Here is a 26,236-nt window from a genome sequence, read left to right on the forward strand (position 1 = left end):
TATAGACTAGAATTACATAAATCCTCACAGTCTGTCCAAATGTAACAAGCTGATATCACTAGGAGCACATTAAGGAAGTCTAGTACTTTAGTTCCTAAAATCAGCAGTACAAATCTGAGATTGGTGAATCTGGTCCAACAAAGTGTAAAAAAAAAACATAAAAAACCCTGGTGAGTCAATTCAGCTAAGTATTAACCAGTCCAAGGGAGGTGGAAGTCTGCTCATTTCTGCTCCAGCAGGATGGTACCAAGTACTGTGTTCATGTTGGATACCAGCATTAGAGGCCAGTCAGGGAAGATGCCCAGAAAGTAAAAGATTTGGAAATTCTATTATCCGAGGATAGTTCCTTTTCATATGCTGCTAACCACACCTATTCACACAGCCATGTTTCTGTTCCAGTGCCTTTGCATGTTAATCCCCATTGTCCTTCCCAGCATTTCCAACTGGAACAGAGCGAGCTTTTTACTCTTTAAGAAACAGTTTGAAAGTTACCCCCTCAGTGGAATTAGCTCCTCTACATGGGGGGGTGTAGCAACTCCCTTCTCCATGTGGCCAATGAACAGTGTGTCCATATGTCTATCACAGCGATCGTCGGGGCTCTGCTCCCTCCTGTTATGGAAATATACATGAGGGCCGCCAGTGTATCAGCTCACTGTGGTTCTAGCATCCAGGGAGGTGTCTGATATATGGGAAGTATTCATCACTATTTGATCAATGAATTAGATGTGTGAATAAATGGAGCAACAAATCAAGAGCTAATTCTAAATGCAAGAGGGGACAGCTTGGGAGTAAGAAGACTTGTAAGAAGTGGATGTCTTCAAATGTTTGAAGAGTTAAGGGTATCCTTGTAACACAACAAAGAAATATAGACTAGATCATAATTAAATGGAGTGGATCTATAATTAATTTAATAACTATGACCAAAAGTTTCTGATTAAGGAATTACTGGTATTTCTGGAAGGTGGTCTCTAGTGATAATGTCTCTAAGAGGCCTTATCCTATTCAATATTTTTTGTCAATGTCTCAAATAAAGATACGAAAAGCAGACTTGTCAAAATTTATGGATGGCATGAAGCCAGGTGGAATAGTAAATAAATTGGAAGACAGAAACAGGATCCAAAAATCCCTCAAGAGGCTAGAATTTTGCGCTGAGTTTACCAAGTTGACATTAAAGAGAGGGAAATAGAAAGCCGTGCCATCAGATACAGACACAACTGTAAATCAGACGACGAGAGGTATGTAGCTAAGCTGCAGTACTTGTAGTTATCCACAGGGAGTTCAGCTGAGTGTAAGTTCATAATGAGTCCACATTATGAATCAACTTTTTAAAAAAAGTTAATGCAAACTCAGGAAACACGACCTGTACTGCAATATCTGAAAATTGTTTAGGTGGATGTAGATAAACTGTTGCAGTTACGTTCAGAGCAGAGGAGCCAAACACGGCAAGAGTTCTTGAAACCACGGTGCTTAAGGAAATAAGAAGCTGTCAGGGGAAATAGGGCAACAAGGATACTTCATAGAGCTGTAGAGATCCCATTGCTAAATTAAATTAATAAGAGCTGAACTATTTGCATTTAGCAAGTAGAATTGGACTCTGTTGATTTTGGGGGGTAGAATGATGTTGAATGGCAGTAGGAATGAGGAAACTGATTTCAACTTAATAGAAAGGGGAAGAATCCTGAACGTCACAACTGTGTGACAGCAGTGATGGCCGTTGAGGGAGAAGCGGGCTCCGGTGTTGCTGGCGACTAGAGGTGCAGAGGCTGCAGCTTGACTAAGACCCTGTGGGAACCCTTTGGTGTAGATTTATGTGTTGCATGGATACTTGGGGTCCATGGTCTATCTGAATGAGACATGCTATAAAACTCCAGAAGTCATGAGTAGGATTAATTTAAGGAAAAACCTTCTAAAAATTAAAAGTTATTTTAAAATTGAATGAACAGTGATTTCTCTTTCCCTCCAGGGATATTGTTATAACAGGGGCCCTTGTATTTGATAAGAAGCTGGAATGGGTGATTTTTTTTTTAATAAAGTACCTTACTTAATAAAATTTAGAAATGTATTTGAATTCATAAATTGAAAAGTGAACATGAACAATTTCCAGAAGTTAGCTGTTTAATGACTGTTAAATCTAATACATCTCAAACATTGTTTTCTTTTTTATTGAATTTATTGGGGTAACATTGGTTAATAAAATTATATAGGTTTCAGGTGTATCCCCTCCCCCAACTTCCTCTCTGGTGATCACCACACTGTTAGCTGTGTCTATAAATTTGTTGTTGTTCTTGTTTTTTGTGCTTAATCCCTTCGCCTTTTTCAAGAAATGGGTGATCTTTAAAGTCCCTCCAACATCCAGGACTCTGAGGTAAAGTGAAAAGACTTGGACAATTAGAAGACATTGGTTAATTGTCCTAGCTCGGACAAGTGGCAAGCCATCTTGCCACTCAGCCCATTGTGCTCCCCTGCAGAATGGGGCTGTATTACTTCTGCGTATCTTGCGAGGTGAATAAAAAGTCAAATAAAATAGCATGTACGGAAAGCATCCAGGAAAGTTGATAAAGTGAAGTATGAGACCAGCGTGTTCTTGGCATCATTGTTCGTGCGAGTGTTATTTGGACCTTTGCGCTCCTTCATTCACCTACACCCCCTCCCCTGCATCACTCTAAAGAGCTGAAATGTATTCCTGCCAGGTAGGGAGAGCTGTTGCTTCCCTGTATTGGTCTGGGGCGGGGACTCACAAGCTTTTCTAGTTAGGGCTGCCTAGTAGATATTTTAGGCTGAGTGTGTGATAAAGTCTGTTACAACTACTCAGCTATGCTGTCGTACCATAAAAAAAAGCCATAGACAATATGTAATCAAATGGGCATTGACTATGTTTCAATATAGTTTTATTTAAAAAAAAAGGCATCTGGCCAGATTTGGACACAGGCTACAGTTTGCTAACCAGTGGTCTAGACCAATGGTTCTCTACTAGGGGCAATTCTGCCCTACATGGGGGCATCGGGCAATGTCTGGAGACGTTTTTGGTTATCACAAATGGGAGCATCATTCTTCTGGCATTTAGGGTATAGAGATTAGGTACGCTGTTAAACATCCCACCATACACAGGACAGCCCTCCACAACCAAAATTATCCAAATCAAAATGTTAGCAGTGTCAATTTTGAGAAATGTTGGTTTAGACAAAAGAAATCATTCTCTGTGTTTATTCAAGATCCTCAGCATCACCTGGCTGCTGTGACTCAGTGGAATGAGTGTCAGCCTGTGAACCAAGTGTCGCTGGTTCAATTCCCAGTCAGGGCACATGACTAGGTTGCACGTCAGGTCCCCAGTTGGGGGCGCGAGTGAGAGGCAACCACACAGTGATGTTTCTCTCTCTTTCTCCTTTCCCCTCTCTAAAACAAACAAATAAATAAATAATTAAAAAAAAAATCCTCAGCATCGAACTCAACCTCCTACTTGACTTCTGGAGCCCAAATTCCTACAGAACCCTATTAGAATCAGGTTGGAAGTATGGGGTACTTGGAAAACGAGGAGGGGAAATGTGAATCTTTTGGTTAATGCAAGTCAACTGTAAAACAATTTAATATAAACATTCCTCAAAGAGTTCTCTTTTCTTTACTAATGGCGGATGTTGCACAAAGCAGAGTTTAAATTAGTTAGATTAAATTCAAAAGTGGAATCAAGAGATCCTCTAATGCTGAAAAGAACAGGTTTGCATTTGGACTTTCCCATAGGGTAGGATATTTTTAGAAACCTGACCAGAACTCCCAGATGGCTCACTTCGTGTAGGCTTGGGCTTTATCTGCGTCTGAATTGGGTTGGCTTGCTCATGGGAATTAGCACTAGTGTTATTTAATCCACCCTCTCACTCTACAAAGAAGAAAATAGGCCAGGGGGAGGTCAGGTACCTGACTCCTAGTAACTATTTAGTGGTAGAATGATACAAGGACCATTTTTCAGGCAAGCTCGCTTTGCTTCTCCATATCATGTGGGCTCTGTATACAATGAAAAAGGCAGGTTACTATTGCAGGATAAAGCCTTTTTTGGACTTAAAAATACAAGAACCTTTCCTTTTTTCATGACCTAAATTGCTTTTTTGGTTAGTGTACATTATCTCAAAAGTGAACTGTTCAAAATAATGAAATAAGTTAGAAAACCTAGTTTAAATGATGTATACGTACATCCCACTTATGCCAGCCTCACGAGAAGGCCAAATTCCATTAATATAAAGCTCAGTACAGCATACTGTATTGAAGTATTCTAACAAAGGTGTATTTAAACACTTTCTTTAAAGATGAAGTATTTTAGGATGATAAAGACACTCAAAATAAGCATAATGGTCCACTTGACAGAAGGAAACAGAATGTAAGGATGATTTCTAATAAAAAATTAAAAATTAAAAACCTCACTTCTACCACGCTGCTTTATAACATATTTTTAAAGAGAGGTGGGGAGGGGGGAAAAAGCCCCTTGTTCATCCTCTTCATGAATCCACCTAAAATGTATAGCCACGCAGCTCAGTATTGCCTAGCTAGTCAGTGACGAAGAACCCTGTGTCCTACTAACACGGCAGGGTGGTATTCTTACTGTTCCTGTAGGTAGTTAGCTAATTATTCATGAGAAAGGGAAGCAAAGGGAATGAGACACTGAACTGAATAAACAGGACAGCATAAGCCTGTTCGCTCCACCAGGAGGCCACAGCTCCACCCCCAGGGGATCACAGCATTGCTCCAGCGAGGGGATTAGCACTCCTCCCTGCCCCCTCTGATACCAGGTTTTTGGGGGACTCAGAGGGTGGTGCTTAACCGAAGGAGCCTGTCTGTCTAACTAGGGGGCATGAACTCACCCAAGGCCCACAGAAGCCTGGGAAGTTGGTTGGTTCTTTTGAAAAAGCTCCTATTCTATCCCAAACCCAAGCTAATATAATCCCAGGGGAACAAAGAAGGAAGAAGCTTTCTCTCTCTCCACAGCACGACCCCCTCCCCCCCTCCACCACAACACACTTGCCCTGTTCATGTGCTCTCTCATCCGGGATCACGTGACCATATAGGTCTAGTAGCTACCGGGCCCTCAGCACACCACGTGGGCTCCAAAATACTAAGGTTTAACATGAAGCAGAAGCTCTAGACACTGGCCTTTGTTCTGGGCTTGCCGAAGACATCGCTGGACTTTTTCCATGGAAGGAGGTGGGACATTGGAAACCCAGGGGGCAGCTTCGATTTCTACCCGAATAAACCATTTTGTCACAACACAGTCTCCTGTGTGTGGGTCCTTAGATGGCTTTCCTCGTGATCCTGTGGAAGAGCCTACAGATAACAATACCTGTAGCAGATGATGGAAGGGTCTAGGACATATGTCAGGAAAACAACACAATGTTCAGTTCTGATTCTGGCCTATGAGGCTGCAAGGTTCTCTGTGCTTCTCCATCTCAAGGAGGTCAATCCTTCCCAAGCCCCTTTCCCATGAAAGAAGAGGGACACAGCTCTAAGGGCCTCACCGCCCAGGCCAGTCTCACCACCACCCCCATCTGCTGCCCCCATGTAAATCTCCCTGCAGGTAAAGGTTCAGTGCTATTCTTCTGTGATGCCCACGACTATTGATACTTTGAGATGGCTACTTTAAGATTCATAATCTGCTCAGTTCTTTGGACCACAGGGCTCAGCCAGATGAGGCTTCCTTTTGCATGGACATGTGAGGTCCTGTGGGAGCGTGGGAAGAAGCATATGCTTTTTATCTCAGTAAAATGAAAATATTTCCTATGTTAGCTATTTTGATCATTGATTATGGCCAGCTTATTTATAAGTTTCTCTTCTCCAACCCACATCTATTGCCCTAGTTCTGGTGCCATATTTTCTATTAAGAGAATTCTGCCATAAACCTCCCAAATTCCCAAAGCTAGAAGAATTGAAAAATGGATCAATTCATCTCAGCGTATGCACTCAATGGAATATATACAGCAATCAAAATGAATGAAGTATAGCTGCAGGCAACATATAGAATGAAACTTAAAAACGCAATTACAAATACAAAAGCTCACAAACAGCATGACACCCTCTTCTGAATTAAGAAGAAAAAACTAAACAACATACAGCTCAGAAATGTGCAGAGATAGGACATACCAGATAGACAAGTAGGTTGGATGACAGGTCTGTTGATAGGTTGATAGAGTGATCAATGAATCGATCAATAGATAAGATCGGGGAGGGAACACATTAGTAGACAGCAGTTGTCAATGTTCTGGCTTCTGTGTCTAGTTGGGTGTTTAGACATATCCATTATACTTGGAAGAACAGAAGGCGGGAGGGTGGTAGGAAGCAAGAAGGAGAAAATGGCCACCACTGTGGGAGTGTGGCATAAACACACAATTAAAATTAATCTAATTTCGTGTGTCTGGGTTCCAAGTAGAAACAACAATCTGACTGCTCCCTTCTTTGCTTACCATCTTCAGCGGGTCCCACCCCAATCACAAGATATTGTGCAGTCTCCTCAGCGTGATATGAAAACATCGTCCACGCCTCCTGCCTAACTTGCAGCATCCTCTGTGGTCATCGTTTATGTATCATCGGCTCCAGCTGCCGCTGACTCTGCTCTTTCCCACTCCTGACAAGTATGTGCAGACGGCTCTGCCTTCGGTCCTGCTCTTTCCTCCATGTTATCCCACCTCCACTTCTCTACCTAACAAAACCCTTTGCATCTTCCAGGCCCCAGCCACATGTCACCCTCTCTGTGAACACGTTGCTCACCTCCCTTCACCCCTAGGACACCTAGCAAGAATGATCCCAACCGCAGTTTCTAGTTATTCCTGCTCATCTCTTCCACAAATGCTTAGTACATGCTGTTTTACTAGGCTGTGCGTCAATGGCCTCTCTTGTGTTATGAGATCCTGAAGGAAAAGACTATATTTTCTTCATTTGGTATTCCCTGAGTGTGGTCATTTTTCATGGCTGTGGAACAAGTCACCGAAAATTTAGTGGCTTAACGCTGTTTCTGAGAGCCCTGGCCGCTGTGGCTCAGTGGATTGAGTGTCGGCCTGCGAGCCAAGTGTCGCTGGTTCAATTCCCAGTCAGGGCACATGACTAGGTTGCACATCAGGTCCCCAGTTGGGGGCGCGAGTGAGAGGCAACCACACAGTGATGTTTCTCTCCCTCTCTTTCTCCTTTCCCCTCTCTCTAAAAATAAATACACAAACAAATAAATTACTTTTTTTAAAAAAGCTGTTTGTGATCTTGCAGTTGTGTAGGTCAGAGGTCCAGGTGGGCTTTGCTAAGTTCTCAGTATAGTGTTTCCCAGTTTAACATCAGGCACTAGCCAGCCTAGGCTCTATCTGGAGACTCACCTGCTCCCAAGCTCAGGCAAGCTGTTGCCTGAATTCAATTCTTTGCAGTTGTGGGACAGAAGACCCTGATTCCTTGCTGGCTCCGGGCTCCCAAGGCTCATCTGCATTTCTTGGCACGTGGGACCCTCTCTCTTCAAAGTCAGTCATTTCCTCTGGTGCCTCAAATGTCTCTTTTTCTGTCAGTAGCTGAAGGAAGTTAATCTGCTTTAAAGGCATCCCATGATTACATTGGGCCCACCTGGATCATCTAGGATACTCTTTCTACCTTAAAGTCAACAGTGCCACTGAACATAACACAATCACAGGAGGGACATCTCATCATAGTTATAGGTACTTGGAATTGGATGAAACAACCTTAGAAGGACATTTTAGAATGTATCCCATCCACACTCAGTACTGGGTTGACCAAAAAGTTCCTTTGCTTTTTTTCCTATAAGATGGCACTAGTAGCACTCAGTTGTCTTTAACTTCATTAGAAACAATTTTGTTAGATTGTATTGTGACAGCTGTCATATCAGCATGCATTAAAAAAAAAAAAAAAACTTACCAAAATTGGTGAATTTTTGTGTAGCCATTTTAATATTGAAGACAGAAGAAAATAAGCAACATTTTTGGCATATTATGCTTTATGATTTCAAAAACCAGTAAAAATGCAACTGAAATGCAAAACAAGATTTTTGTGTTGTATGGAGAAGGTTTTGTGACTGATTAAATGTGTCAAAAACAGTTTGAAAAGTTTTGTGCTGGAGATTTCTTGCTGGATGATGCTCCATGGTCAGGTAGACCAGTTGAAGTTGATAGCAATCAACTTGAGACATTAATTGAGAACAATCAACGTTATACCACGTGGGAGATAGCTGACATATTCAAATATCCAAATCAATAAAGTTATTGGTGAAAATGGACAATGTGCCTTTTATTTTACAAAAAGAAAAAAGAAAAATAGGGACTTTTTGGCCAACCCAATATCTACCCGAGTAGTACAAAGAAGAGAGAGGAGAGAAAAAGGAAGTCTCTAATGCTTATTCCAGCATGTGGCATTGCCCCACACAAGTACATGCAAATGTTCTCACATGTTCCTTTTTAACTGGGCCTATCTTCTTGGTCCAAAGAAATGTTAAGGCAATGTCCCCAGAGAAAACAGAGTAAGGATGCATCGTTAACTGTCACTAATATCTGTCCAAGTGAGACGTGGCAATGACTTTAAAAAATCACCCCAGTGTACTTGTTAAAATGCTGAGGTCTGGGCCCCACTCCAGGTGTAATGGATCAGAACCTCTGTGGGTGATACTTGCAAAATACATTTCTAACAAGCTCCCTAGGTGAGTCCTAAGTAATTTAGTATTTGAGAACCAGCACTCCGGATCTTTCTCTTCTTTAGATAATATTTTCTAACTTTAATGCTTACGTATAACACTGGCCCACGTTCAGTCGGACACTTGATGCCCAGCTTATTCTTATTCCTGAATTTCGGCACAGAAATGACTCTACCACAGCCTCACCACTTGCTGGCCCTCAGGGGAATAATAATATACATATTCTTGGGGTGATCAATGAATAACTGAGCAGGAGTCATTTTGAATGACAGTCTTCGGTTTTCCAGAAACTATAAAACTGATTCAAAGGAAATGGGATGAGGGCACCAAACCCATACAACCGTAGCCATGACCAAAGGCAGTCCCTGGGAGGGAGCTGGCTGTCTGCTGAAGAGTCAGCGTGTCCCTTTGTTGCAACAGTGTTCCTGCTATAACTGTCCTTTGGTTAAAAGTAGCTACTCTGTTATTTAAGAGTCTAGCAGCTAAGGTTGTTATTGTTGCTTTTGAAAAAAAAAGAAAAAGAAAGTCATATATATCCCTAAGGGAATAAGAAACTCACTTGCTCTGCAGGGAAAGAAACAGGTTCACTATTAAGACGTGGACCAAATAGAGAAACTTCTGGGATCAAAAATGGGTGCAGGAAGTGACAGAAAAAAACTGTATGCTTTTTCTCTCTTCATTCCTCTTTTCTTGCCTTTCTTGCCTTTCTTCTTCCTCTTTTTTCCTATTTCTCTCCCTCTTTCCTTTTCTTCTGGACACGTGGTCGGCCAGCACAGGCAAAGCGCAGCCAGATAACATTCCCGCCAACCTCTAAAATGTATGTCAATTCAGATGTGTCTTTTTGCAGGTCAAAAAAGTCTGCCTCTCTTTTGAAGCCAGATTAGCAGTGAGACAGAAGGGAAGAGACAGGAGCTGCGCGCTGAGCTGTATTTGGAGGTCAGAGAGTCCATTGTGCTGTGGCTCTGTCCCCCCTGCCCTACAGCAGCTGCGCAGGAAAGAGCTCCAGCTGCGCCGGGTCCCAGAGGGCTGCGAGTCCGGGACAGGCGCAGCGCTTCTCCGGCCCGGCTGCCCGGGGCGCACTTCGGGGCAGCCCCTAGCAACAGGCCTCAGAGACCGGCGCGGCGGATGCGGCTTCGCCAGGGTCAGCTCTCCATGAGGACTAACGAAATCAAAGCTGGGTCCAGCTCCCATGAGCCACACGGGTGACCCCAGAAACGGCTACCCCTGCTTTTCCAGCTGGTTGAGCGGAGTCCCGAAGCCCCCGAGTCCCCCGCAGCTCTCACGCTCGCCGGCCTTTGCTCTCCAAGGCGGTGCGCTGGCGAGATGAAAAGGGCCAGAACAGCACTGCCGCGCTTTTGTTTCCTGTGCACTTGACATCCGGCCTGTGGGCGGTGGCAGTGGCGGCGGCCCTGGCTGTCTTTGGAAAGGCCCGTTTGTAGGCGTTCTGACTCAAAGCTGCAGACCAGACTGGGACTACACCACCCAAATTCGATGTCATCGTGCCCCTGAAGGTTTGAGAAGAACCTCTAGGTATCTGAGTGATGTTTGGGTGAGTGGGGGGTTAGACAGCTAAGATTTGGCCCAGCTCCGAGGTGACCTCTGCACCAGCGCATCTGCGCGGAGCTCCGTGTGGCCCGAGGCTCCTTCCCCAGCTCCCCAAGCCTCTCCATGCTGACACCACTTGATATTTGAATCTAAAGGTTAATTAAGTGCAGCTGCCAGGCAAAAGGCCACAATCAATTATCATGTCTTCTTGTCCATTTCAGCCTATTCTTAATTATGTACATTGGGTTTGGGAAGGAGGTCTTCCAGCCAAGGGTTGGACAGAGGGAGCTACTTTGGTTTAAACAGAAATATCTGTCCCCCAAGACCAAGCATTGCTCTTCACTCTGCCGCGAGGTCCCACGCCGTCTGCCACCGCAAAGAGGCACTGAACAGGCTTTGGATAGATTGGCCCGGAGAGCAGCCCTGGGCTGCCGCCCTATGAGCACAGAGTGAAGGGCGCATCCTCCAGCGCCTCCCTTTAGGGGTTTTCCTGATGGCAGGACCCCTGCTGTTCCGACCACCTGTGCTCAGCGCTGCTGCTGTTGGGCCCGGACTTACGGCAAGGTTCCAGGCCAGGCGCTGGCTGGGGCCCACTGGCCACCCTTGGGCCCGCTTCTCACCCACACTCAGGCTCCCCAGGACACACATGTGCGCATGCTAAACTCTCTGTCATAATTAACTATTTAAGATCCCACTGCTGCTGATCGAAGCGGCTCGGGCTGTGTTCTCATTAAGGAGATGGATGCCTGTTGAATATTCACGGCCAGGGGCAGATGTGGTCAGAGGGAGGCAGTGGTGTCTGTCTGCCCTGCCGGAGCTAACGAGCGGCTGCTGCCACTGCAACAGTCACCTGCCTGCAATCCATCCGAGCCACAAGCAGAAGCTCCTTGCAGGGGTGCTGGGTATTCCACATAAATACACATCGACAGTTCCAAACCCGGCCTGCCTGTCTCAGTGAGCCAGGCCTGAGGGGCGGCTGTCTGGGTGGAAAATGCATCGCCAGTCCCCCACGGTGGGGCATCTCAGCCACATGTCCCTTCCTTCTCCGCCTGCCAGCACAGCCCTTGCCATGAATGGCTGTCTGGGAAAGCCCACCTGAAGCCCTTTGCCTGCTTCTGAGTCAGATGATTCCTACGGTGTAGTGACTAGTCCGAGGCCTGCCCCATGGGCAGGCTCCTGAGAAGAAGCTGGGGTGCATGCTAAGGCGAGTGGGGTGTCCTTGGCCCTGGGAGTTGTAGGCGGTTGCCTCATCTGCACTGCAGAGCCAACAGCTGCAATTCCACCGTATCCTTTCCTTTTCCGGGAGCTCGGGGTTAAAGAAATGGGCAAAGGTGGGCACCCAAGACCAAAAAAATAAGCCAACTTCTGATGCCCTTGGCAATTATTTTCAGTTGAGAGGGTGGTGAGATCAAACAACCTTCAGGGTCAAGAAAAATTACTAAATGGTATGGAGAAGCAAGGCTTTTCTTTGATGATTTGGGTCCACGCACACCAATTTCAACAAATGCCATAAACATTCTCCCCCCCCCCCACACACACAAGTCTTGAGGGAAATCTTAGTGACCTGAGCAAGGAATGGGTTTTAAACTTTTTCTCCTAATTCCCTCCTCCTCACCTTGGCATACATTGCCTCTTGTATAGATCGTTCTAACTGATTGATGGATATGACCTCACAGGACATGTAGCCTAAGATACAAACACACTCTTGCTCATTTATTCATCCCTAGGCCTATTGTAGAACTCACCTCTTCACTCCCCTACTCGTTCAACATTTATCAAGCCCTGGCCATGGACCAGACATTAGGAGCTGAGATTGCATGGTCCTCATGCAGTTTCCAGTCACTAGAAGACACGTTGTGTAAATGAATGAACATAAAAGGAACTGTCGTTGCTCACCACCTCAAGAGGCGAATGGAGACTCCAAGAGACAGCTCTCAATGTAAGTCTTTATTTGAGAAGACCTGTTGCCTAGTCCAGCATTCCTCTAATGCACCCTGTTTCACATGCTGGGACTTGGTGGTCTAATGTGGTCAGCTCTGTTGCAGGTAAGATTTACTCAGCAGCAGTTAGGTTTCTGCATCTCAGCTGGAGAACAGATGATCAAGCAAGCGAGAGTACACAGCTTCCTCCCTTTGCTGCCTGCAGCAGGGAGAGGACCTTGCTCATTCAAAGGTATGAGCCACATGTCATTGGAGAAAAAGTGGTAATGAGTGCATGTCACTTCTAATCTTGCCTCTCGGGGACAAGGCTCAGGACAGTGAGGAAATGGAAGACGGCAGCTGGTGCCAGTCAGCATCCAGCTCACCCTTGCTTTGCTTCCCATCAGCCGTTGAAAGAGGTGATTTAGCCAGTGTCTTGCTCACCGCCACTGAGCTGGTGAGAAATAATCTGCACCCCGTGTATACAGCAAAATAGCACCCGGTCACTGGCATCGGGGGACATTTCAGCATCCACTTGCATGACACAGCAGGGTGCCGGGCCTTGTGCTGCAGAACAAAGCAGACCAAATGCTGACTCGTAAAGAATCTGCTTTCTAAAGCATATGCAGTGATCTGCATACACATGGGCCAGTCAGACTGCAGTGAAGTAAAACCGTTAAACTAAGCTGTAAAAGAGAGAAAGGCATGGACATCCCACCCCGGAGTCAGAGGACAGATCGCTTGGGGGTGAGGGACGTCGGGGTTGCTAATGAGCAGAAGGAGCTGAGATGATCACCATCATGTGATCTCCTGATAAGCAATTTCCTTGCTGACCCCGATGGCAAGTTTCCTGGAGAGGGGGGATTTCAGGAGACATCCAAATGCTGAGAAAAATGACTCCGTGCACGCAATGCTTGCGAGAAATCACCTATAACCTGATGGCAAACTCCTGTGAAGGGAACCTTAATGGATGAACATATCTTTCTTCCCTACTCACGCCTTTCCTTTGTTTATGTATTTCGCTTTTTGACCAACTAATGTACTGTTAACTTTCATAATGTGTTACCCACCAGGATGGAGAAAAAGATCCAGATAAAAAATGAATCACAAAGGATTCAAAGCTCCAGTTTCTGGACAAGGTTTTGACTTTATCTGTGGAATGATAACAGTAACACCAACTACCTGGCATTCAGCGCCCACTGCGTGGCAGGCACTGCAATAGCCCTGCACACAGACTGTCACGCTCAGTCTCCCAGCAGCCCTGTGCCATCGGATCCACTGCTGCTCTCATTTCATAGAGGAGGAAAGTGAGGCACAGAGGTCAAGCCACAGTAACTCAGTGACAAAGTGACGTCCTCTGACCCTCAACCTCCTCTTTGAGGTTCAGCCACTAAGCCCAACCAATCGTTCTGCCATATGTACCTTGCTGCAATTAACAGAGACAGAAACAAGAGCTGTAAAGAGGCCATGCCTACAAGGGGACATGCTTTGACCATCATAGCTCCGCCTAACCTGCTGTGGCTCTTCCTCTTGCCCTGGGGAGGAAGGATGGGCGCACATCTGTACACACGTCACATCCCATCACACTTGTCTAGTTCATCCTGCCCTTCTGGTTTTGGAGTGGGGAAACTCAACATCGTTACCTGTTTAATAACCCTGACCGTTGTCACCCTGACCTGGCACAGTGGTTGGGGTTGCACTGCCATTGTGGGATGCAGCTCCCGTCATCACGCTGGTGCCTGTAGGGTCAGAAAGCTTAGCCTGACTCTGATCAAGGTACCTGTAACTGTCTTCCTAACATCGCTGTGGCTGGCTGCTGGCTCCCCCCCCCCCCCCCCCGGGGCCCCGAGCTGTGGTTCAGCTCAGCGGGGTAGCTAGGCGAGGGCTGCCTTTGGCCGGCAGTTGATGGATTTCTCCAGACAGCGTTATTACGTCTGCAAAGCACTCACAATGCTCGGGGATGAAAGGAATTAAAATGAAAGATATTATTATTAATAAGAATGTAGATGAACAAAGGGAAAATATACTTGCCCTCACTATCCATCACCTTACCACACTTCACCTAAAGACCATGATCTGCTGGAGCCTCAAGGAAAGCCTATTTGCAGAAATCAATAACTGGTTTTAAAAAATAGATCTGGGCTCCACTGGAGCTGACTATTCAGGGGTTTCTCATAATTCTATGCAACAGTCAATATTAGCCATTACAGCCTCAAATAAAGGTTGAATTCAAATTTAGTTAAGACTGGGTTTGTATGCTAATCTACCAACTGATTTTTAAATGTATTTAGTGAGGGCTTTGAAAAATAGGCTGTGAGAAGGAAAAAAAGAAAAAGAAAAAGAGAAGCCCGTGTGAGTCTACTTCGTTGGACCTATGGGGCTAATGCGTAGCGATGGACTCACGTTAGCCTGGTTCCTCTGGTTCTATAAAATTAACACTTGGGGAAATCAAGTTCCATTCCACAGGTGGCAGGAAGTACTTCCCTCCTCTGTATCATAAGTGAAGGAAGAGTGACAGTCACTGAGTCAGTCCATTGACCACATTGATGGCGATCTGCCTTGTGCAGAGGCCCAGAGCTAACTGTGCAGTGCTGACTTGGGTATCGTTGGGTACTATTATGATAAAGGAAGTAGTAGACACCTCCCTCCCTTGGGAGCATTACGGTCCACAGGGAAACCGAGACCAATGCCAATTCCCATGAGCATATGTTACAGAAACCTGTGTATATAAGCCACGAACACCCCATGCTGATTTACAGGGGATGGAAAGTGGAATGTATGAAAAGCTTTACCAGAACTTTCACCCATATTGGTGGGGAGGAGTAGAAAATAAGAGAAAGCTACTGGGGCAAGTGTGTTGAGGAGGTCTGACAGAAGCCAGGAGAGTGTTTCGGGAGAGAAGTGTGTTCTTGGTGCATGAAACTGTACATATCCACCAGCCTCAACCATCACAAAGCGAGCCTAACCAAGAGGAGGAAGGGTGGAGGAATTGCAGGGCAAGAGTGAGCTGGATCGCATGGTCAACAAAATGTACAGTCTAAGAAATGTTATTTGCCTGCTATTAACATACCCTTTGCATGAGATTCAGGTACAACAAAGAACTACGCATTATGAGTGTTTGGCCTATGAATATTTAATTGCCACTTGCAAAGCATGTCAAGCAAGTCCCATTCTTTCCCCCAGACAATTCTGATAGCAGTAAAGACATTCTCTCAATAAAAAGTTTGGGGGAAAGTTCTTATACTCTGCCTTTTTGCCAGCCCTCATGTATTTGAACCTGGGTTAGTAAGGCCATTTTGACAAATATCTGAAGTGTGAAATCACTCTTCTAAGACTCAGTTCTACTTAATGCCATGGGCAACCTGGTGAGAAAAAAGGCCTGCTTTCATTTACCTTCTATGCTGATGAGTCTCCAGACTGAAGTCTGTAAAGTTTGCTCAGAGAACAGATTCTGTGTGTTTGAATTCCTGAACCTATGCTTTGTGCAGGGCCTGGGGATCTGCATTTTAACACCGCACTGATGATTTGGAGGTGGGAACTCTCCAACTGTACTTTAGGACACACTTGTCAAGATGCGCTGAGGCATCTCTGCAGAATATACCCAGATGAGTCTCTAGCTCATTTTTTTCCACAGAGAGGGAAATGGAATTGATTTGGGGAATAATCAGAATATTATATTGTGACATACAAGACAGTGGTATGCATAAGTATGTAAATATGGGGTGACTCATTCTATAGTTCACAGAAGTGTGAATTATTTTTCTTTGTGCAAATATATTCAGTTTCTTCTTGTGAATTACACCTCAAGTATCATCGGGACTGACAGTTTTTAGTGTTGGCATTTCTGTGGGTGATCATGGCTATTATTAAGCTCTTGATGATACAGCTGGGTGTCTGCCGGTTTGAAACCATTGCTGAGCAAAAGTACTCCTAAAGTTTGTGGCTGCGGTGGGGTCTGATACCTGTGTTTGAGAAACACAAATGCAATAGGACTTCACGATTTGGGAAGTCCATCAGTAGGGTCTCTCAGGAACAACAGATCTTCCCTTTGAAAGCAAGCCTGGAAATTGAAAAAGAGTGGTTTGTGTGGGTAGTTTTATGCTATTTTAATTTTTTAAATGTACTATTGTTTATCTCATCACAAGCTGTGTCATTTCGGCAGATGTCTTGAAGCTTTGTTGCACAAAATAACTCACAAGAAACACCACTTCTCTATGGTTGTTTGTTTGTTTGTTTGCTTTAATAGCCTCAAAATGGTAAAAACTTGTAGTCTATAAAGTTTATGAACCAGATTATTGAAGTGAATTATAGGACTCCCCTCCCCACACTCCCATACATTCATGTAATAAAGAAATCAGAGTGGATCTGGAGTTTTGGCTTGTTCAAGGGGCAAAAATACTGCACCAGCACTTTTGTAGAGGAGCCCAAATATCCTATAACATACTGACTTGTGGTCGTCTGACTGACAAGTGAGCACAGGTGCACTGCCTCTTCTTTAGCCAAGACCGCCCGTATCCTTTTTTACCACCCCTGTTCTCTACTACTTCCCAGCTTTCTTCTGAACATCCCCCACGCTGTAGGTCTTGTCCTGCCGGCACGCTTTTTTTCTTCTTGTTAATGTCCCGCCTAGAAATCACTCCTTTCCAAATATCTACATCTGATCTAGGTTGAACCGATATTTCTTCCACTCCTGCCCCACATTTCCACCAACCTCCTCGCATCACATGCCCCTCAGGGCTTGACCTGTTCCCTGGAATAGCAGTAATTAATTTTAAATAGTTTAATCAGTATCTGTGCTTTGTATTTTTTTAAAAATGTTATTAGATTTGTAATGCTTTGTTTTTCCTATTCTTAATTGATGTGTAGTTTAGACATATGTATCAGTGTCCTGGTGTACATGATAATGCCTTGATAATTTTTAAAATTTTTATTCTAATATAATTAACCTTGAAAAATGTCCATGGTAGGGCATCGATGAGGCAGTGACTGGAGCACAAGTGGGAAATGAAGACTGAGGGATTGAGAGCTGAAGTCCTCAGGTGGCCTCAAATCCCAGCTTCACCACTTACTGGCTGTGTGATACTGGGGAAGTGACATAGCCTCTCTGTGCTTCAGTTTTATGGTGACCTACCAGTCACAATTTGCCTGGGGCTTCCACAGTTGTAAAACTGAAAGGCTCCTTCAGTCCCAACAAATGGGGCTGCTTGGTCTCCCCAGCCATTTTCTCCCCTGATTTTAACATGGGAGATAATAGTAATGATCTGTACAGCACGAGGTTGTCATGAAATAATTCATGGTAAGTGCTGAGAAGGTGCTGGGTAAAATGTATCTACTCTATGACTTAGGTTCAGTACAGATTAAAGGAAGGTATTTGTCATAGGTTTGCTGGTCAAAGCAGAAGCTGGTGTCATTAGTGCAAAGACATACTTCCCTGACAACAGCGGAGTTTCTCTGTGCAGCCAGGGCAGTGCTGGCCCAAGGCCCTGGGGGGTCTGTGGCGACCCAGACCATGCCACCATGAGGGCTGGGAGGGACTGGCAGTCTGAGGGATCCTTTCTGGGGGATGATGGCCTCACCCAGAGAGGACTGACGCTGACTGAGCTCTGCCTTGTCACAAAGCACTGCTCCACACGGCACCCCTGTCCTCACGCGAATTCTGTGAGGGAGGCAGGGAGGACATGAGTTGTCCTAACTCTTCCAGGAGGAAACTGAGGCTCAGAAGATCCCATGACTTGTGCAGTGTCACACAGCAAGAAGTGATAGGGTGGGGGTCAGGGTCTATAGATTCTGGGTTCTTTTTCTTGCATTGTGGTGTTTGTAGTGTGAGTGTGTGTTGTGTACGTGAGTGGTGTATCATGCATGGGGTATGTGTATTTGTGTGTGTGTGGTGTATGGTGTGTGTATATGGTGTGTATGTGTGTGTTTGGTGTATGATGTGGGTTTTGTGTGTGGTATGTGTGGTGTATGATAGATGGGCATAGTTCATGTGTGGGCTGTGTATATGTGCTGTGTGTAGTGGGTGTAATGTACTGATGTGTGCAGTGTGTGGTTTGTGTGTATGCAGTGTATAGTTTGTGTGTGTATGCGTGGTGTAGAAAGAAAGGCTGATGGGAGATGGATAAAGCCTGAGTCAGAACTCAACAACATGCCAGACTGCTCTTCCAACTTCCACATGTAGTGAATGAATTTGGAAAGAAGGAAGGAAAGAAGAGAGGGAGGGAGGGAAGGAAAGAAGGAAGGAAGGAAGAGAAAGAGGGAGGGAGGGAGGGAAGCTACTTTCTAACCACTTGAGAATTTAACCCCTCTTTGGGGCCAAAAGTGAAGTTTGAAGAGTTTATCTTTGAGTTATACAACCTCCACACCTCCTCTCAACAAGGGATTTTTTGCTACTTGTGTCTCTTCAAAGTTAGGCACCCTTTGTTATGCTCCTGGAGAATCTGATTTCTTAGGAGTGTTGCACTTCAAGTGTCCTTTTGAAAAAATATTTCTAAGACCCAAGAAATAATTTACTAATGGTGAAATTTCAGGCACGGACAGGCTGGGAAAGACACCTTTGGAAAGGATGTATTTCTGTGTCTCTCTCTCCTCAAGATAGTTACCAAAGTCTAGCTTTTGGCTCATCTGCTCACAGGAGACTTGAGATAACAATCCCACCCACATCCCACCCCTCCATTTTTCCTGACAGGTGCACACATAATTTCTTCCGAGGGGCCAAGTGTCTAACCTCAGTGTAACACTCACACAGATGTGAGTTATTTCATTAGGGGTAAGTGTGCTTGTGTGTGAGAGAGACAGAGAGAGAGAGTGAGGAAGAGAGATTCTTGAGTGACTACTTTTGAGTACCTAGTGCCTCATACAGTTGATAAAGCTGATTTCATATCCACAGCAATCTAAGTAGCGAATGCTATTGTTTTCATATTAGAGAGCATGGAGATGACATGCACAGAAGTGACGTAACTTGATCACGTTCCGCGTGACCTTAAGAGCAGGTACCAGAATTCGGCCCTGTAGCTGACACCTGCTACACCATCCATGCAGATCTGCAGGGCGGTGCTTCTTAGTTCCTCCCAGGGTTGGCGAATTTTCCGGTTAAAACAACAGTGCAATAGCAGGTCCTGCCCTCATCAAGTTCTCACACCAAAGAAGTCCCGGACACGAGCGACAAGGTGCGAAGGAGCTAGAAACACCAGGTTCGAGCAATGCCATCCCAAGGTCTGCAAAGTGTGTGAAATCGTGTGCCCCACATCGCATCTTGCCATCCCTTGTTCAGACTCCCAGGTGCAGTGACAGATTGAAAATAGTGTGGAATTTAAACCCAAAAGGGGTGTATCACATCCTTGCTCTGCCGCTCCTAATTTTAAATCTGAACTAGATATGCATCGTTTCTGGGCTTTATTTCCTAATTCTTAGTAACCTAAGAATAGGTCTGCTCTGTTTACTTAACAAAATAATCATGAGGCTACAGGAAAAGAGCCCACACTGAAACCACAACAGTAAAATCTAAGGTACTATTAATATTCACAACAGGCATAAAATAATGTAGCATTTAAATGACAGCACACTGAGTCATAAATTTTACCTTAAATTGGTGTTAGCTATATAATATGCATGAAACATTTAATTAACAAGACTGTTCTTTTTACATTTTAAAGGGTTATTGGGAGATGTTTCTGATGGTCCAGACCTCTTTAAAAGCTGCCTAGGAAAGTTTGAACTCCTGCCTCTTTTTTTCCCTAATGAATTTCTCTCTACTAAGTAGAGGTAATAAAAATCATTCCACTAACCTTTGTACTCTCCTCAAAGCTTGAAGTTGTCTTTTTTCTTCCAAAAAAAGCCACTATGATAATTATACACTTTAAAGTTTTAGTAACTTTTATTCGGGAAAGTCATTTGCCTGCTTCACTCCCTCCCCTCCCCCCCCCCCCAAGTCTACAAGACTGCTTGAGTACGGTATAAATTATGAAAGGCGACCTTACAGTCTAGCTCCGTAAGGCATGGACTTTATTGCAAGCAAGACTATATAGTCAGGACTTAACAGAGTGTCTGATATGTAATAGGTGTCCAAAAATGCCTCATGAAGGAGTGGTTTGGTGGATGGACAGATAGATAGATGGATGGATGGGTGAATAGACGGAGGGTTGGATGAGAAGCTGCCAGAAAACAGGTATGATAATGGAAGAGGTAGCCATGGCTTTTGCTTTAGCAGTGGCTGCTGAGACAGAATTTCTGGAGTCATTGGGACTTATATAGGTTCGTATATAAGAAAAACTTTTTTCTCCTAGTGATTGCCTCCTTGAATCATAACCTAGTCAGAAACATCAGAACCAAGCTTTCAAATGAGCACTTCAAGACCTTTTGAAAATCATTAAAATATAGGTATCCGTTTAGTACCAAATGAATTAACATCTATTGAGTACCTACTCAATGGCAACTGTGGTATTTTGTTTTTTACATATGTTAACTCATTTCGTTTTCAACCTTATGAGGGAGAAATTATGTTTGTCATTTATCTCGAGCTAAAAGAGATTGCATTCTGTGCCCAACACCACACAGTGAAAGATGGCGAGGAGAGATATTGAGTAGTTTTATTGGCCCCACATTCCTTCTTTCAATCTGCTCTAAAAACAGAGAGTTCCTCTCGTCCTTTCCCACTCCTTGCATTCTGGAGGGATTCTCACCTAGACATAATGGAGGGCATGTGAACTAGACTTAGTTAATAACACTACCAGTCTCTCTGGCCCAAAAGACTTACCCAAAGTTGAGGCATATGCCCCGTGTCTCACCAATCAGGCAAACTTCCTCACTTTTCTCCTTTCCTAAAGCTCTAGTTTGGCAGCTCCCCCTGCACGGGATGGCAAGGTCCAGATCAGTGGCCCTGGACCGGGACACTGCTCACTGATGGGCTCAGTCATCATTCCAAGTACATACTTGAGCCCAACTCAGCACAAGCATCCCCCTTGCAAATCAACAGGAGACTCGGGAAAGAAGTCATTACATACTCCCATTGGCCTCGGTTGTAAAAGCTTGGGGACGTCACTTGCTGGCTGAATCCTCAAATCTGTGTGAGAATCTGAAGCCATGAGTATAGAACGTATCCAATAAATGGCCAAGATTTTATCTTAGCATCTTCTTCCAGCAATAACCTCATACAGATCTAAGGTGGATATTAGAACTCTGCTTTTAAAACAAGAATCTAATGCAAGATATGATTTTAAAATGGCTCCCCTTGGACTCTCATAGCAACTGGTATCTCACAGTTATCACCTGGTGTGGGCTGCTTAGCAACGGTCACATGATTCTGGCTGGCGTTTGGTATAAGTCAAAAGCTCAAATGCAGCTATTTCTTCAACTTCAAGGCAGCAGGAATTTCCCAAACATCTTCCCAGTCCCCTACTGCTTCTCTGTCTTCACCCATTCTCTCCTGAAGAGAATTTTACCCCAGAACTGCAGTGAAGATCCTGAACATAAATATATATAATTAATCTGCATTAATGTAATTAGTTTGTCTCCCGGTTCAGAAATGGTTGTCCACTTTGAGCTGCTTATAGTTGACATTATTTATGTCCTTTTGTTCCAGGACTAAAAATAAATTCATAAGAAAAGGAATGCAGAGACATCACCACAGAAAGGTCCCTTTCATCTTTTCCAATCATGGTTCCGGTCTGGCTTCCATCTCCCACCTTCCTGGGAACTGAGTCTGGTAGGTTTGGAGAGATTGGATTCACACAGGTGCTCTCTCCATTTATTCTCTTTGATGAATTACCAGCAAGCTGACAAGACAAAGTACTTTGGCTGTCCCAAAGCCGATAGTTCCATCCCCACAGCAGCACCTGATGTACCCCTCCTTCTGGACAAGGGTGAGGCCGTATTCGAGAAGAAATGAATGCTCACTTAGAACTGTGTGTTCATTAGGTCTTCTCTACCAGTCTAGCTCCTTTGGCTACTTTGAAATCACAGATTCCCCCCAAAGTACAAATATAATTCATATTCATACAGTCTGAAATCAAAAAGTATATGTATACCCATATCAAAATTAAAAAAAAGTAAATGTTAGGAAATAAGTCTACACAAATATATTCTTTTTTTAATCCTCATCCAAGAACAAGCTTATTGGTTTTAGAGAGAGGAGGAGGGAGGGAGAGAGAGAGGGAAAGAAACATCGATGTGAGAGAGAAACATCAATCGGTTGCCTCTCATGCCTGTCTCGACTGGGACCAAACCTGCAACCCAGGCATGTGTCCTGACTGGAATCGAACCAGCAACCTTTTTCCTTTACAGGATGCTGCCCAGCCCACTGCACCACACCAGGGCATCACAGTCACAGTTTTAAATGTTTTTTACTTCTCACTTAATTCTCACAACCCCTTAGTATGGCAGCACTTGGGAAATATTGAGGCAAAGTAAGGTGAAGCAATTTGCTCAAGATCCCAGAGTTAGAAGGAGACAAATCTGGCAATCAGTCCTAAGGAATTTAACTCCAGATCCTATGCACTTAAAATACTAGATCCTTACGAATGAAACTTGGCATTCATGAAGTACTGGATATGTGTCAGGCACTGGACTAAGGTCGCGTGACCAGTGACGGGCTTTTCAGTGTCATATACGTGCTTCTCGCTCTCTTGCTCTCCCACAAGTACCCGGCTCCACTCATCGTGGGGTAGCTGCTTGGTATCGACCCCTCCAAAGAGAACCGCAGGTGGCGTTAGTGAGGACTGAGACGTTCTAGGCCCTCAGGACTGACCCAAAACAGGCTTATCTCCCAGGAGAGTATCCATCCCCATTCTTTCTCTTCCTCCTTCCTCCTTTCTCTAAAAATAAATAAATAAAATCTTTAAGAAAAAAACTGTAACCGTGATATAACAAGTGCTTAATAAAATTAGTTGTTTTTATTGTTCCTAAGGGATAAAAGAGAGCCTGTGAAAGAGATATAGCCTGAATGTTAACTTGGAAAAACTCTCCCTTCTGGCCCTTGGATCTTCTTTACCCTCGTACTCGTCACCTGCGCTCTGGCAGTGCCAGACCTCACAGGCACCGACAAAGGCAGGTTCTCAACCCTGGTAGGATGAAGAGGACTGCTGGTCAATGGTGATCATCCTCCCCGTCCTCTCTGGCATGCTCTGACCCTACCCCTGTCCGGCTGATGTGGCCTTCAACACCGGACGGGCAATGCCCCAGAGGGGAGGCAGGGGTTGGTTGGGAAAACAGCTTCCATAAGCATCATGCCCCTTCTGACTGACACAGAGGGAGGGCTGTGTCGATGTGCACTCCTGCTCCTCAATTGCCTTTTTCCTGGCTGCAGGCAGCGCCAAGGAGAGAAGTGCGCAGGCCGCCGGCGCCCTGGCTCTCATGTTCCTGGATGGGGCAGCAAAGCTTTCTCTTTCTAGAGAAACTTTCTACTGCATAAACCACAGAAATCATAGTGCAGGTACATGTTCATGGATCTCACCAGTAAACCCCATTTTCAGTCTCAGTCTCTGGGTCAAGGGTACAAAAAGAAAAAAGAAAAAGAAGAAGAAGAAGAAAGAAAAGAACAGGAGATAGGACCTAAAGGCGCAGGCAGCACTTCCCAGGTCACACTGGTAAGAGGGAAATGAATACCAGGGCCCCTTAAACAAAACAAGGCCCGTGGTGAGGAGTCAGGAGGGGGCCAGAGCACGTCTTGACTAGACATCAGCTACGCCCATGTCATTTCTCCATCACTGACTTAGCACCATCTCCGACCTCTCGGCCCATGAATGCTGCTTCTCTTGCATGACTTACTGTTATGGCTGAATGGCCCCCAAACTTATATGTTGAAGTCTCAGCCCTCAGTATCTCAGAATGGGACTTTATTTGGAGATAAAGTCTTTAAAGAGGTGATTGAGTTAAAACAAGTTCGTTGGAACAGGTTCTATTGGAATCTGACTGGTGTTCTTATAAGAAGAAGAGATTAGGATACACAGAGTGACGCCATGGTGGCTCACACACAGAAGCAAGGCCATGTGAGGCCGCAGAGGAAAGATGGCGGTGTGCAAGCTGGCAGAGGAGCCTTAAGAGAAACCAAACCTTCCAGCACCTGGATCTTGAACTTCCAGTCTTCAGAACTGTGAGGAAATTAATTTCTGTCATTTAAACCACCCATTTTCGTTGTGTTATGGAATCCTGAACTAAGACACTAAGACACCTATCATGAAGAACAGATTTTCCCAAGGTAGCTGACATGTTGATGAAATTAAAATCCAAAATCTGTCTGCAAGCTGAGCGGGGGGGAAGGGGAGAGGCCGATCACCAAGAACAGGGAAAAGAGAATGCGTTGTGGTGTCTGTGCTGGGCCCTGCCCAGGTGCCAGAAAATGGAACTGGGAACTTTTCTCACTTCCATTCTTTCCCAGGATGATGTGCAGCATAGATGTTCACCTTTTTACAGAATAAACATGGAGTAATTTTTTTTTTTTTATGTTCCAGGCACTACTTAGCCTGCATTGCCAAGATTGCAATGATCAATAAAATACTCTTCATGGTCTAGTGAGAGAAATGTTAGATTTTACTGTACATACTTGTTTACATGCCCACATGTTGTAATTAGATGATCTGATATTTCTTTTACATTGTTATCGTCTCCTTAACACATATCTACTCACAGAATATTACAGTAGGTATATTTCAGCATGTCTAATTCATGACAAATGCAGGAATGTGTTTCTGGATTCTGTGCATGGCCCTGTCTTAACTGTCTTAATAGATATTTAATTTAAGCGTTGACCTGAGACAAGACATGGAATACAACCAAATGTCTCTGTGGACCATACTGAGCTGAGAAAAGTAGTTAACTAACATGCAGGGAGGCAGATGAGGATTCAAAATGATCTTGATCTCTGAGAAAAATGGTCCAAGATTAATTTGGTGAAATTGATTCATGACAATGCCTTGTATTTAGATCAAGAAACAGTAGCTTAATCCTATGCAGAGGTGGGGGGCCTAGTTTATCAGCATGAGAGCAAACCTAAATCTTTTAGTTGTCCATTTGCTCCACCTTCTCCTTCCTATATCTTTCCTCTTAGCCTGTGCAGTGGTGTTCATACTCTGGGTGATCTTCCTGCCCACCACCTTGGCTCTCTCTTTCCACAGGTGAGCTTCTGCATGGCTCCAATGGAAGGCATTCATACAAGGTTTAGGCAGCACCCAAGAAGAGGGCATTGAGAACCATGAAAAGCTAAAAACCGTAAGGAATGGCAAATAAATGAAAAATGAACAAAAGTGAAAAGACAAGACTTCATTGGGTCAACAGAGCTGTCTTCAAAATAACTTGGAGTGCCACTGTGAAGATGCAGCCTGTAACATTCTGGGAAGGAACACAACAGGTAAGAGTTATAGAAAACCAAAGATGAGATTCAATTTAAGCAAAGGAAAAAAAAAAGAAAAAGAGGTTTACAATCGAATTTGATTAGCCTACCAAGTACTGAGCTCTCTGTTTTTGGAAGTGCACAAGTTCAGGATGTGGGACCACCTGCAGGGTCTTGCCAAAAAGGATCCTTGCGTTGTGTGGGAGGTATGTCTGAATGGCTTCTAATGTTGCCTCTCAATTTTATATTCTCTTCTAACCCAGTTAGACTCTGTCATGTTTGGAGCGAAGCCGGAGTGGAAAGTGCAAGCTCCTATATATGGGCTCACATTGTCACCTTCTTAGAGAGCAAGTGAAATTTATACTTAGCTCAAATGTCAGTTCCAGGCACCCACAGCTGCTGGGTAGGAAATTAAGAGAAAAGGAGCCCAGCTGTGTTTGACTCATCAGCCTCTGGCATTGCCAAGGTCCCTGTCATCCCTGTCACCTTGCAATTAGCACTGACCTTCAAAGAAAAGCAAGCTCATCATCTCCGCTATGCTGGCTAGAACCCTCAGTGGCCAGGAAAAGGGCCAGGACTTTGAAATGGTTGGAATTTGTGTGAATTAAGATAACCTTTGATCTTAATCCAGAGTCTAAGTGTCTATCATGCCCGGGCCTATTTGAGCTGCTTGGCGACAAACCTTTGAGAACAGTCCCCACTTAACCTGTAGTGTGCTGGTCCCCTTCAGCACCAAAGGGTGAGGATGAGAAATCTTTCTCCATGTCATTTCATATTTTAGCAGAAAGGTTTTACAGA

The sequence above is a fragment of the Furipterus horrens genome, unplaced genomic scaffold, assembly GCF_987537825.1.
Source record: "Furipterus horrens unplaced genomic scaffold, mFurHor1.1.pri manual_scaffold_11, whole genome shotgun sequence".
NCBI lineage: Eukaryota > Metazoa > Chordata > Mammalia > Chiroptera > Furipteridae > Furipterus > Furipterus horrens.